The sequence below is a fragment of the Adiantum capillus-veneris genome, chromosome 10 (genome assembly GCF_014529385.1).
Source record: "Adiantum capillus-veneris isolate H3 chromosome 10, ASM1452938v2, whole genome shotgun sequence".
NCBI classification, from domain to species: Eukaryota; Viridiplantae; Streptophyta; class Polypodiopsida; order Polypodiales; family Pteridaceae; genus Adiantum; species Adiantum capillus-veneris.
Genome location: NC_140940.1, coordinates 27,596,399 through 27,607,551, shown reverse-complemented (window position 1 = coordinate 27,607,551; position 11,153 = coordinate 27,596,399).

The following is an 11,153-nucleotide window of genomic DNA, read 5'->3' as shown; positions in this document are numbered from 1 at the left end:
ATGTAGTGGAAATGAAGGCCAAAATGAGCCCGAATCAGAAATTTGAGAAGCTAAAGGAAGCTCAAGGCGCACAATAGAGAGTGTGTTACTTAGTGTGCAATGGAAAGATAGATAGCCCTAGAGTGATGGGCGTATATACAATGCTCGGGGGGAAAAACCTCCTAAAGACGGAAAAAAATACCCCGGCGGTGCTAGTGTGTTCACACACATCACTACCACATGTATATGGTGACATTGAATTCTCCTTTGGGAAGGAGATGCATCATTAAGAAGCAAATTTTTGAGCCCTTGGTATGGATCCTCTTCTTCTTCCCAAATCGGAGAGAGGCCTCTTTTGGGAGTCTCACAAGGAGGCTTCCTAGGTACTTAGCAGTTTTGACACAAACTGTACCTTTGCCGACAATTCCACATGCTTCATCATCTCCCAAGTATACATACTCAAAAGTACCTTTGGTGTAATCTTGGAAATGTTGCTTGTGTGGTGTCGCATGGAATGAAGCCACGGAATCTACTATCTAGGAATTAGACACATTGTCTAATGAGAGAATTAGAGCATCTTGCTCTACTTTACCTGCCACATTGGCCTCCGATGTTGGTTTGTTGTCTTGAGACTCCGACTCCTTCTTCTTCTTGGACCAGCAATCCTTCTTGACGTGACCCTTCTTGTGGCAGTTCCAACATTCAAGAACTGACTTTGTGTGTGACTTGCTCCGCCTTGAGCGACCACGACCCTTTTGGTTTTTGAACCTCTCCTTAGGTCTTCCTCTTGTTTCCACTGACAGTGCAACACTTGATGATTCTCATGTGCTTCTCCTTTGCATTTCCTCGCTTAGGAGAACACCCACAACATCATCAAACTTAAGAGTATTTGTGCCAGAGATAGAGTTACTGACAACCATCACAAGGTTGTCCCAACTATCCGGTAGAGACGATAGTATAAGAAGAGCTCACACTTCGTCATTGAAATTGATTTTCATTGATCGAAGTTGACTTATGTTTGTGTTAAAGTCACATAGATGCCCTGCAGCTGAACCATTTTCTCCCATCTTTAGATTGAACAAGTGCTTCATAAGAAATACCTTATTGGATGCCGAGGGTTTCTCGTCGAAGTCGTCAAGTGACTTCATCAAGTCCTCTGTGGTCTTCATCTCCAAAATGTTGAAGGCCACCATTGACGCCAAGCTTAACTGAATTTTTCCCAGTGCCTTTTGGTCAAGGACAATCCATGCTTCATCTATCATCGTTGTGGGCTTCTTTGCAAGACCACCTAGTGGAAAATAGAGGTCCTTCTAGTAGAGATAGTCTTCAATCTGCATCTTCCAATGTTGGTAGTTTTTGCCGTTGAACTTCTCAATCTTTAGATTCCCTTCCTCCGCCATTACTCCCACTCAATTCAAGGAATCCTTTCCTTGAGATACTTTAGTAACGAGCAAACCTTGCTCTGATACCAGTTTTGTTAGGAAATATGACGTAGCTTAGTAGATAATTGAGTAGATTACTTAATGGAGAGAGATAATGTTCACACACAAGAGATTATAGAGTAGAGAGAGAGAGAGAGAGAGTACACACGATATACGTGGTTCACCCAATGTGGGCTACGTCCACAGAAAAGCAGCCACTCAATGGCTTTAGTACTTCAAAACGAGAAGTAGATTACAAAGGGATTATACCCTTTTGGAGCTCCCACCTTGCTTCACTCTCACCACCTCACACCCACCTTGTTGCATCAACTTCAAACTCTCAAATGTGTGTAGAAATGGCCTCCTTTTATAGGCCAGAAGGGCTATCCTCTCTCATGAGAGGCAGTCGTGTGTAGCCGCCCTTGTGTAGACAAGTCCAAATTGGACCCTCCAATCTGCCCATGTGTGGCCGCCCTTTAGAAGACAAGTCCTCCTTTGAAATCGGCCATCCGCCATTGACTACCGGCCACTGCCAACCGGCCAAACGACTGGCCATTTTCCAACCACTTTTTGGCCGCCGTTCGGCCATAATATTTCGATGAAAAGGAATATTCCGACGAGTGATTTTAGTTTTCGACAAGCGATTTTTCTTCACGCACGATGGCTTCTCCTCATAAAGGGGGCCTTACAAATGTGCGTTTTTAACACAAAAAATTACAAGGGATAAATCAGGCACTTAACATGTTTTGATATTGTTTTGTAGATCATAATATACCACAAGGAATACTTTGAGGATAATGAAAAGCTCCCTTTGTTTGCAATGAAAGTTTTTACAAGATTGTGTGGTGGGTATTGTAGTGCCACTAAATGCAGAAAGGAAAATCTTGATAGAGAAACAATTTGCTCTACACATTTTTGGCATCGGGTATGGGTGCAAAGCACTCAGGGCCCCCTATTTCATGTTGTACACAGCTCATGCCCTGGCAGCAGGAGTCGAAGACCCGGAGAGCTTGGTTCCATACAAAAAAAAGGCTATTTTTAAGGGATAGAAGACACTTGATGCCCACGGGGATGCTTCCATCAGCAGAAGAGAGAGTTTGGCTAAGGGACGTGCATGTCGAAGAGGTACACATTGAGGAAGAAGGGGGTGCAGCAAAGAGAGCCCATCTTCTCCGGCTCCGGACTCATGAATGTCGCCACCTCGCATAGTGCTCCCCTGCATTTGAGTTACCCCAAGCCCTTTGCTTCCTCTCTTTGTGGATGATTTGTAAAGACCGTGTAATTTCTGAACTCTTAGAATCTTTCTGCCTTGCTCTATGTATAAGTCATCCCTAAGTCCATTGGTGTAACTCTAATAGGCTATTGGCTCTATCTTTTCCTCCACCGTGTCTGGTGTGCTTAAAGTAACTTGTTCTTGCGTCTTTTCCATGCCTTGTGTGGACCATATTAAGCTGTATGCTTTAAACAAAATAAGGACCATGGTTGAACAGTATGTGCTACATTGGAATAAAACAAAATGGTGAGTAGAGTAGGGATTTATGGAGCATATGTTGCTTGCATATGGAACATACTAACTCACCATGTAATGAGTGATATGTTGCCCACTCCACCTTGTCAGGTATGCCTTCTTCTAATCCAGCAAGGCTGCTTGAAATGATGTGAGCTTACTTTCATCCCACGAATGCTGCTCAACGTAGTGGAAGATTTTATCGAGTGATTTCCACACGTTTGCCTTGTGATTTTGGATGCCCAACACCAGCGTTGTCTTTAACCACTCTATGTAACTGTTTCCATTTATTGAACATGATTCCCTTCTCCTCTCTATCAAAATCTTTGAGGCTAAACCCAGGAAACCTTTTGGCCTTCATGCCGCCTATCAACACTTTCCTTGGTACCTTGTAACGACCTTGAAACATCTTAGGGTCCTCTTCAATTTTGACATTGCCTCCATGCAAACCAATGTCTGAGAGCACTTTCTCTAAGGCTTTGATGACACTTTTTGAATCACTCACTGGCTTTAAGGTCCATGCAAAACATATGTACAAATAGACCACCTTTTCAATTATTCTGCAGATTGCATGGAGTGTACAAATGTGAACTCTACACATAGGAATGTCAAGCACTACTCGAAAAGATTCATCTTGAAGATGTCTGTTGGGAACTCTACTCCATTGCACACTCTCAAGAGATTATGCATCGGCCATGCAGTATAAACATGGATTTGCCATAGATGCACCATGTGTTATGTTGTACATGTAATCAAATTGGCCTATTAACTTGAGAGTAGCGGAAATTAGAGAGAGTACTTTTGTGAAATTACTTTGTGAGCATAGCAAGTAAACATAATTGATGGTAGAAACATAAACATTAGCATTTAATTAACTTGGCATGAACAATACTTTTGCAAGAGAGAGAATTTAGAGAACATGACAACAGTTGAGGACCGGATTTATGTGGAGACGGTCCCCCTCCAATAGGAATTTGTATTATGATTTCTCCCATCAAGAGAGACTTGTTACAATACAATCTTTGTGTTCCTTGTGACCTAAGTGATGCAATGAAGATGGAAAGCTTCATGCATCAGGAGCATAACATAAACTTTGTGGAAAGCTTTAACTATCCCAAGCCTCAGTCCCAAGACCTCAAACACCTTCTGAAGGAGTACGAACGGAAGTGCAACACGAGAGAGAGTGCGAGAAGAAGAGCACGACGATATGGTGAACTCGCTCTACTGTAATGTGTAGAGCATAGTGAGTTCTTATTAGGTTTTTACAAAAGAATATGTGTACATACCTGGCGGCCCGCCCACTTACCTTGGCGACCACATTGGGCTTTATACCCCAACAACCTCCCACTTAAAGTCCAATGTGGTACTTTATGTGTGAGAGAAGCTACTATACAAGCTAATATACAAGAGATGTAGAGAAGTGATGTACTACCCTACACCTAACTGCTTGAGAAAATGCGCAAAGCTCTCTGAGGGAAGTCCTTTTGTAAGTAAATCAGCAGGATTTTTGGTGGTGTGAACTTTGACAAGCTGAAGTTGCTTATCCTCGAGCATTTCCCTGATGAAATGATACTTCACATCCACATGCTTTGTCTTTGAGTGATAAACTGGATTGCGAGCCAATTGTATAGCACTTTGACTATCACAATATAACACAGGCATCTCTTCTTTGATTCCCAAATCTGTTACTAGTCGATTAAGCCAAATTGATTCTTTGCATGCCTCTGATGCTGCAACATATTCAGCCTCTGTAGTAGACTGAGTAACACAATCTTGTAATCTAGAACGCCATGACACTGCTCCACCAGCCAATGTCAAGACCTACCCTGACGTAGACCTTCGGTTGTCTAAGTCACCTGCATAATCTGAGTCTGTAAAACCCTTTACACTTAGCTCCTGACTCCCATAGCATATACGCATACTCTTTGTATCTTTCAGGTATCTCAATATTCCTTTCACTGCCTCCCAATGTTTCTTGCCTGGGTTTGACATGTATCGACTTACTACTCCCACTGCAAATGCAATGTCTGGGCGAGTAGCAATCATTGCATACATCAAACTACCCACTGCAGACGCATATGGAATCTTATCCATTTCAGCCTGTTCTTCCTCAGACACAAGACAATCTTGTTTGCTAAGTTTCACATATGGTGGCAATGGAACACTCAATGCCTTTCCCTTCTCCATATTGAAACGTTGCAAAACCTTGTCAATATACTCTGTTTGAGATAACCAAATCAACTTCTTTGATCTGTCTCTCTCAATGCGCATACCAAGTATATGACTTGCCTCACCCATGTCTTTCATGTCAAATGATTTTGCCATCTTTGACTTCAAAGCTGAAATTTCTTCCAAGTGCTTGCCAGCAATCAACATGTCATCCACATACAAAATAAGGATCAGCCAACTGCCATCCTTAGCCTTCTTTGTATATAGACAGTGATCGAACTCACCACGTTTGTAGCCTTGAGAAAGCATAAACTTGTGGAATTTATGGTACCATGCCCTCGGTGATTCTTTTAAGCCATAAAGACTCTTTAACAACTGGCATACCCAATCTTCCTTGCCTTTCTCAACAAAACCTTCTGGCTGCTGCATGTAAATTTCCACATCTAAATCACCATGCAAGAACGCTGTCTTGACCTCCATTTGGTGCAACACCAAATCTAATATGGCAACCAATGCAAGAAAGCATCTCAATGTAGTCATCTTGACCACCGGAGAGAAGACTTCCTCAAAGTCAATGCCTTGTTCTTGCTTAAAGCCCTTGGCAACAAGCCTTGCTTTGTACTTTGGCTGACTATCATGAGCGGTGATCTTATACCTGTAAACCCATTTACAAGGTAGAGCCTTTTTGCCCTGTGGTAATTTAACTAGCTTCCATGTCTTGTTTTTATGCAGAGCTGTCATCTCTGACTGCATGGCCAATTGCCAATTCCCGGAGTCCTTCATTTGCACTGCTTCCTTGTAACATGAAGGCTCATTGCAATCAGTCAACATGACATAGTTCATAGATGGAACAACCTATCAGGAGGTCGCATGACACGTCCAGATCTACGCACAATAGGTGGCTCAGGCTCAGCCACAACCTGTGGTTCCACTCTATCCTGTCCTTGCTCCTCTTGAGCCCTTACATTTTTTCTTGCACGTGCAGGTCCATCTTCTTGGAAGAAAACTCTTCTAATCTCCTCAACCCTCTCTGGTTTAGAATGATATTTGGATTCATTAAAGTGAACATCATTGCTGCGGACAACCTTTCTGGATTCGGGATCCCAAAGTCTGTACCCCATCTCACCAGAATTACCATAGCCTAGAAAGATGCACTTTCTACTCTTTGGCTCAAGTTTGTTCCTAAATTCCTTTGGAACGTGAGTATATGCCTCACAGCCAAAGACTCTGAGATGCTTGTATGAGGGCATTTTGCCTGACCATACCATCTCTGGCACTGAATCCTTCTGCAAAACCTTGCTAGGAGATCTATTTACAAGATGAACAGCTGTTGATACAGCTTCAGCCCAAAACCCATTTGGCAGCTGTGCATTAGACAACATACTTTTGACCTTCTCTTGTATGGTCCTATTCATCCTCTCAGCAACACCATTTTGAGGAGGATTGTAAGGAGCAGTAAGTTCACGTTTTATACCTTTTGACTCACAAAAGTCCTGAAAGGCCTTTGAAACATACTCTCCGCCATTGTCAGTGCGTAAGCATTTAAGCTTCTTGCCACTCTGATTCTCCACAAGTGTCACAAACGTTTTGAAAACACTAAACGCTTCATCCTTGTGCTTGAGAAAGTAAACCCATACTTTCCTCGAGTAATCATCTATAAATGTCATAAAGTAAGAAGCTCCCCCTAGAGATAGGTTAGGCATAGGTGCACACAAATCACTATGAACAAGTGCCAACTGTGTATCTATTCTACTGCTTCTATGCTTATGTGGCTGCTGTGTTTGCTTACCATACAGACAATGTTCACAGAATTCAAAATCATTAAATGAAAAGCCAGGAAAATAACCAGAACAAGACAAGATTTCCATTCCCTTCTTGGACATATGTCCTAACCGGCTATGCCACAAAGAAACGTTCGGCTGCTCGGTTACATTGATTACATTTTTAGAGACATTTGATACATAAATCATGTAAAGTCCTCGAGACTTTACTCCATGTGCTACTGTCATAGAACCCTTGGATATCTTCCACATGTTCTGTCCAAAAATGGTGACGTAGCCAGCATCATCAAGTAAACCTGTGCTGATCAAGCTCTTTGTAATTGCGAGAACATGTCTCACATTCTTCAGCGTGAAAGAAGAGCCATTCTGAAACTTCAATTGAACATCTCCAACACCTAAGATCTCACATGTCTGCCCATTGCCTAGCCGAACATGATCTTTAGTGGTCACATAAGAAGTAAACCACTTCTTGTTTGGAGACACATGAAGTGATGCCCCTGAGTCTATAACCCAGTCACTCAGTGCATTTCCATCAGATGTTGTAAGAAGAGCTGAGTCCATTGTATTCTTCAAGAAGTAGATGTCTCCTGACACTAGACTGTCATCCTCTGCAACAGTGTTTGTCACATTTATTTCTTGAATCTTCACTGAGGACTTGTTCTTCTCACCATGGTATTCAGCTTTCTCTTTGCCTTTTTCTGCTTTCCATTCTCTGCAGTCTCTTTTCATGTGACCCTTCTTGCCACAATGGTAGCATTCTATGTCACTCTTGCCTTTAGCACTGCGGGACTTGCTACGAGACTGATTCCTCTTTCCACCTTTGTACTTTTCTTTGGTCCTTCCCCTGACAACTAAGGCTGTTCCTTTGCCTTTGTCCATTGTCTTTCTATTGGTTTCTTCAGTAAGCAGACTTCCTTCTACACCTGCTATGTTCAAACCATCTGGAGGTGCAGAATTACTCAAAGCTGTGCGAAAAGTGTCCCAACTTTCCGGCAATGTGATCAACAGGAACATAGCTCTAACAGGTTCATCAAACTTGACACCTTGAGCTGACAACTGACTATAGATTGTGTTGAATTCATTCAGATGATTGGACATAGGTGTCCCTTCTTTCATCTTCAAGTCAACAAGCTTCTTAAGCCAGTATACCTGTGAAGCTGCACTCTGCTTCTCATAAAGATCACTCAGCTTTAACCATGCTTGATAAGCCGACATCTCGTCTGCTACATTGAAGTAAACGCTTTCTGTCAAAGTTAGCATAATGGTAGAAAGTGCTAATTCATCCATTTCGCTCCATTCATCTTCGTCCATATCTTCTGGTTTTATCCCCTTGAGCTTTATAGGTTTTATCTGCTTCTTTTGTACGAACACGTGCCAAATTTGCTTCTTCCACAATGGGAAATTGGTTCCATCCAGCTTCTTGATATTGTAAAGAGCAGTGTCCTGTGATCCAGCCATAGCTACGCTTCATAGTAGTTTACTTTTCTGGGAAAAATTCGGCAGAGTTTCCCCTGTAAATTGACCTCTGAACCAATATCAACCTATCAAATGAACCAAGAAAGCTTCAGATTCTGCAAAGATTTTGACAGAGTCTCCTTTGTAAAATGGCTCTGGTGTACTAAAAACAGACCAAAAAACAGCTCAAAAAACACTATCTCTCCGACACTGTAAGTTGCGGGTAAACCTGTCCTGCACCTGTACTGTCTCTCACTGTCCTGTCACTGTCCTATAAGCATAGACTGCGACAATGCCTCAACGGCAGTAAAGCAAAGATGCAATCCCAGCTGTCTAACTCACAGTCAATACATCCTAGCTACCTATCTAAGGGTGCTCGAGGGATCGCTCCAAGACCTGTATCACCGAAAGGATCTCAACATTCGAGAATCCCCCAGCTCAATAAAACCTCACTCGACCCTCAACAAAGGCTACAGTAAATCTGACAGTACATAGACTTCCCACAAAGTCATACATCCACAAATTTCCCACTGTATGTTGTAACCGCTGCGGCGGTGGTTTGCTGCGTGACTCACAGCCAGCAAACCCTCAACAGACATACATCATCTCTGACAATACATCCCATGTGGAAGTACCTGCAATTTCAGGATGAAATCTGGAATATCAAGCAGCAAACACAAGCTACCTGATGAACTAGTGGATGTCGCCTACAGTTTGTGTGTAGATGCGCCCGTGTCATATGTGACACGCCTCCAAGAACTGTGAGCCGTCCTTCGATGTGTAGACAACCACAAATCAACACTCTGGGAGTGTCGATATCCTCAGCACCTGTAGTCGTAGGCCGAAAACCCCAAATTTGCAGAGTCGGATCTGCACCCGCTGAGACCACGTAGTCGAAAATGGCCTGTGCAGAACTTTGTCGAAGCCGAACGGTGACCGAGATGACCTCAGAATGAAATTCTGAGCACACCTAGCCCTACGGGCTATCCCACAAGATTTGGGGCCGTGTCTTTGCCTGTCGAATTTCACTCCATTCTGAGCTGGTGACTCTAGCCTCCTGCAGTGCTGCCCTGAGCCTCGATCTGAGCTCTGATACCAGTTGAAGGAGTACGAGCGGAAGTGCGACGCGAGAGAGAGTGCGAGAAGAAGAGCACGACGATATGGTGAACTCGCTCTACTGTAATGTGTAGAGCATAGTGAGTTCTTATTAGGTTTTTACAAAAGAATATGTGTACATACCTGGCGGCCCGCCCACTTACCTGGGCGACCACATTGGGCTTTATACCCCAACACCTTCAAAGGTGGAGAGAGCTAGCAGGGAATGAGGGTAGGGAAGAGGAAGAAGAAACATTTCATAGGAGAAAGAACCAGTTCCTCACTTATAATCACTCTTCTTGCTAGCATACATAATAGCATAGTAATGAAGATGAAGAAGATGGCAAGCTTAAGCATTGAAGCATGGCTCTTAGTTGGATTTGCATTCCATAGCCAAGAGTGTTGGTGTAGGCTCTCAACGTCTCTACTTTCTTGGAAAAGGAGAGGGAGCTCTTGCACTTTGCACTTCACACAATGAGAGTGTGTGTGTGTGTGTGTGGGTGGGAGAGTATACCCCTCAAGCAAGCCCCCTACTTACTTTGGTTGACCCCCCCTTGTAGCTCATGATGGAAGCTCATTGGACCCCTCCAGTCCTAGCCAATCATAAGTAGGAGTCATACCAAGCAACAAGAGTAGCCTTGGGACAAGTGTCCCCCTTTCCCCTTTGAGAGAGAGGGCTTGATAAATTAAAAAACAATTAATTAAATCTTCTAAGTTATCATTGGACCCCTTGGGTGGCCAACCAATAGGCTTCGGGCACACCATGAGGGCAACATGAGGAGGAACTTGACAAGTGTCCCTCTTGCTTTCTTTGTACCAAGCTTGCCTTGAGTGAGTGTGTGTGTTCTCTCTCATCCCCCCTCATGTAGGGCTCAGCCCCTCCTTGTAGGGATTGATGATTGACTTTTTGACACCTCAAGCCTCTCAACCTTGGGCCCGGTTCCCACCACAAGCTTGGCCCTTAAGCCCCTCAATCTTGGGCCGGGTTCCCACCTCAAGTACAACCCTAGCATCTCAAACATGACAAGCACCTCAAGCATCTCAGTCTCATCAAGCACCTCAAGCACCTCAATCATCAAGCACCTCAAGCACCTTATCCATCAAGCACGTCAAGCACCTCAAGCATCTTAAGCTTGGGCCGGGTTCCCACCACAAGCACAACCCTAGCTTACCTAAGGTCAAAGGACTTTTAACACTAACTTTGGAGGTCTTCAATGGAGCTAACCCTAAGGTCTTTATGCTCCATTGGTTAGCCTTGCTCTTTGACATACCATCTCTCATTTGGGCCCCTTTACCATTGGCCCCATGTTTGAGATAGATCTATAAGCACATGTCTATATCTTAACCCTTGTTCCCGTTTATTCTCCCACATAAATGATGAGTTTAATATGAGGAAATCATTTGGGTTGGTTAGATATTAGATTTTATGACATTACCTCTCTCTTGAAATCACAGTTGTCCTCGACTATGAGGTAGAAGAGATAAAGCCTTAGTCACCAGCCAATCTTAATTAGCTGGTAGAGGATCCCTTTTTACCCTCTCACATCTTTCCAATATGGATGACTAATCCATTTGGTGCTTGAGAGACATAGCTGCCGCAAGCATGTCTGCTCTTTAGTCCATTTCATTCTTCCAAAGTAGAGTGACAAATTGTACTTGGTGTTTGAGAGGCGTCGTCATCACAAACATGATTCTAAGCATGCATACTATTTAAATTTGTGCACAATGAAAAAGAGAACTAGTCTT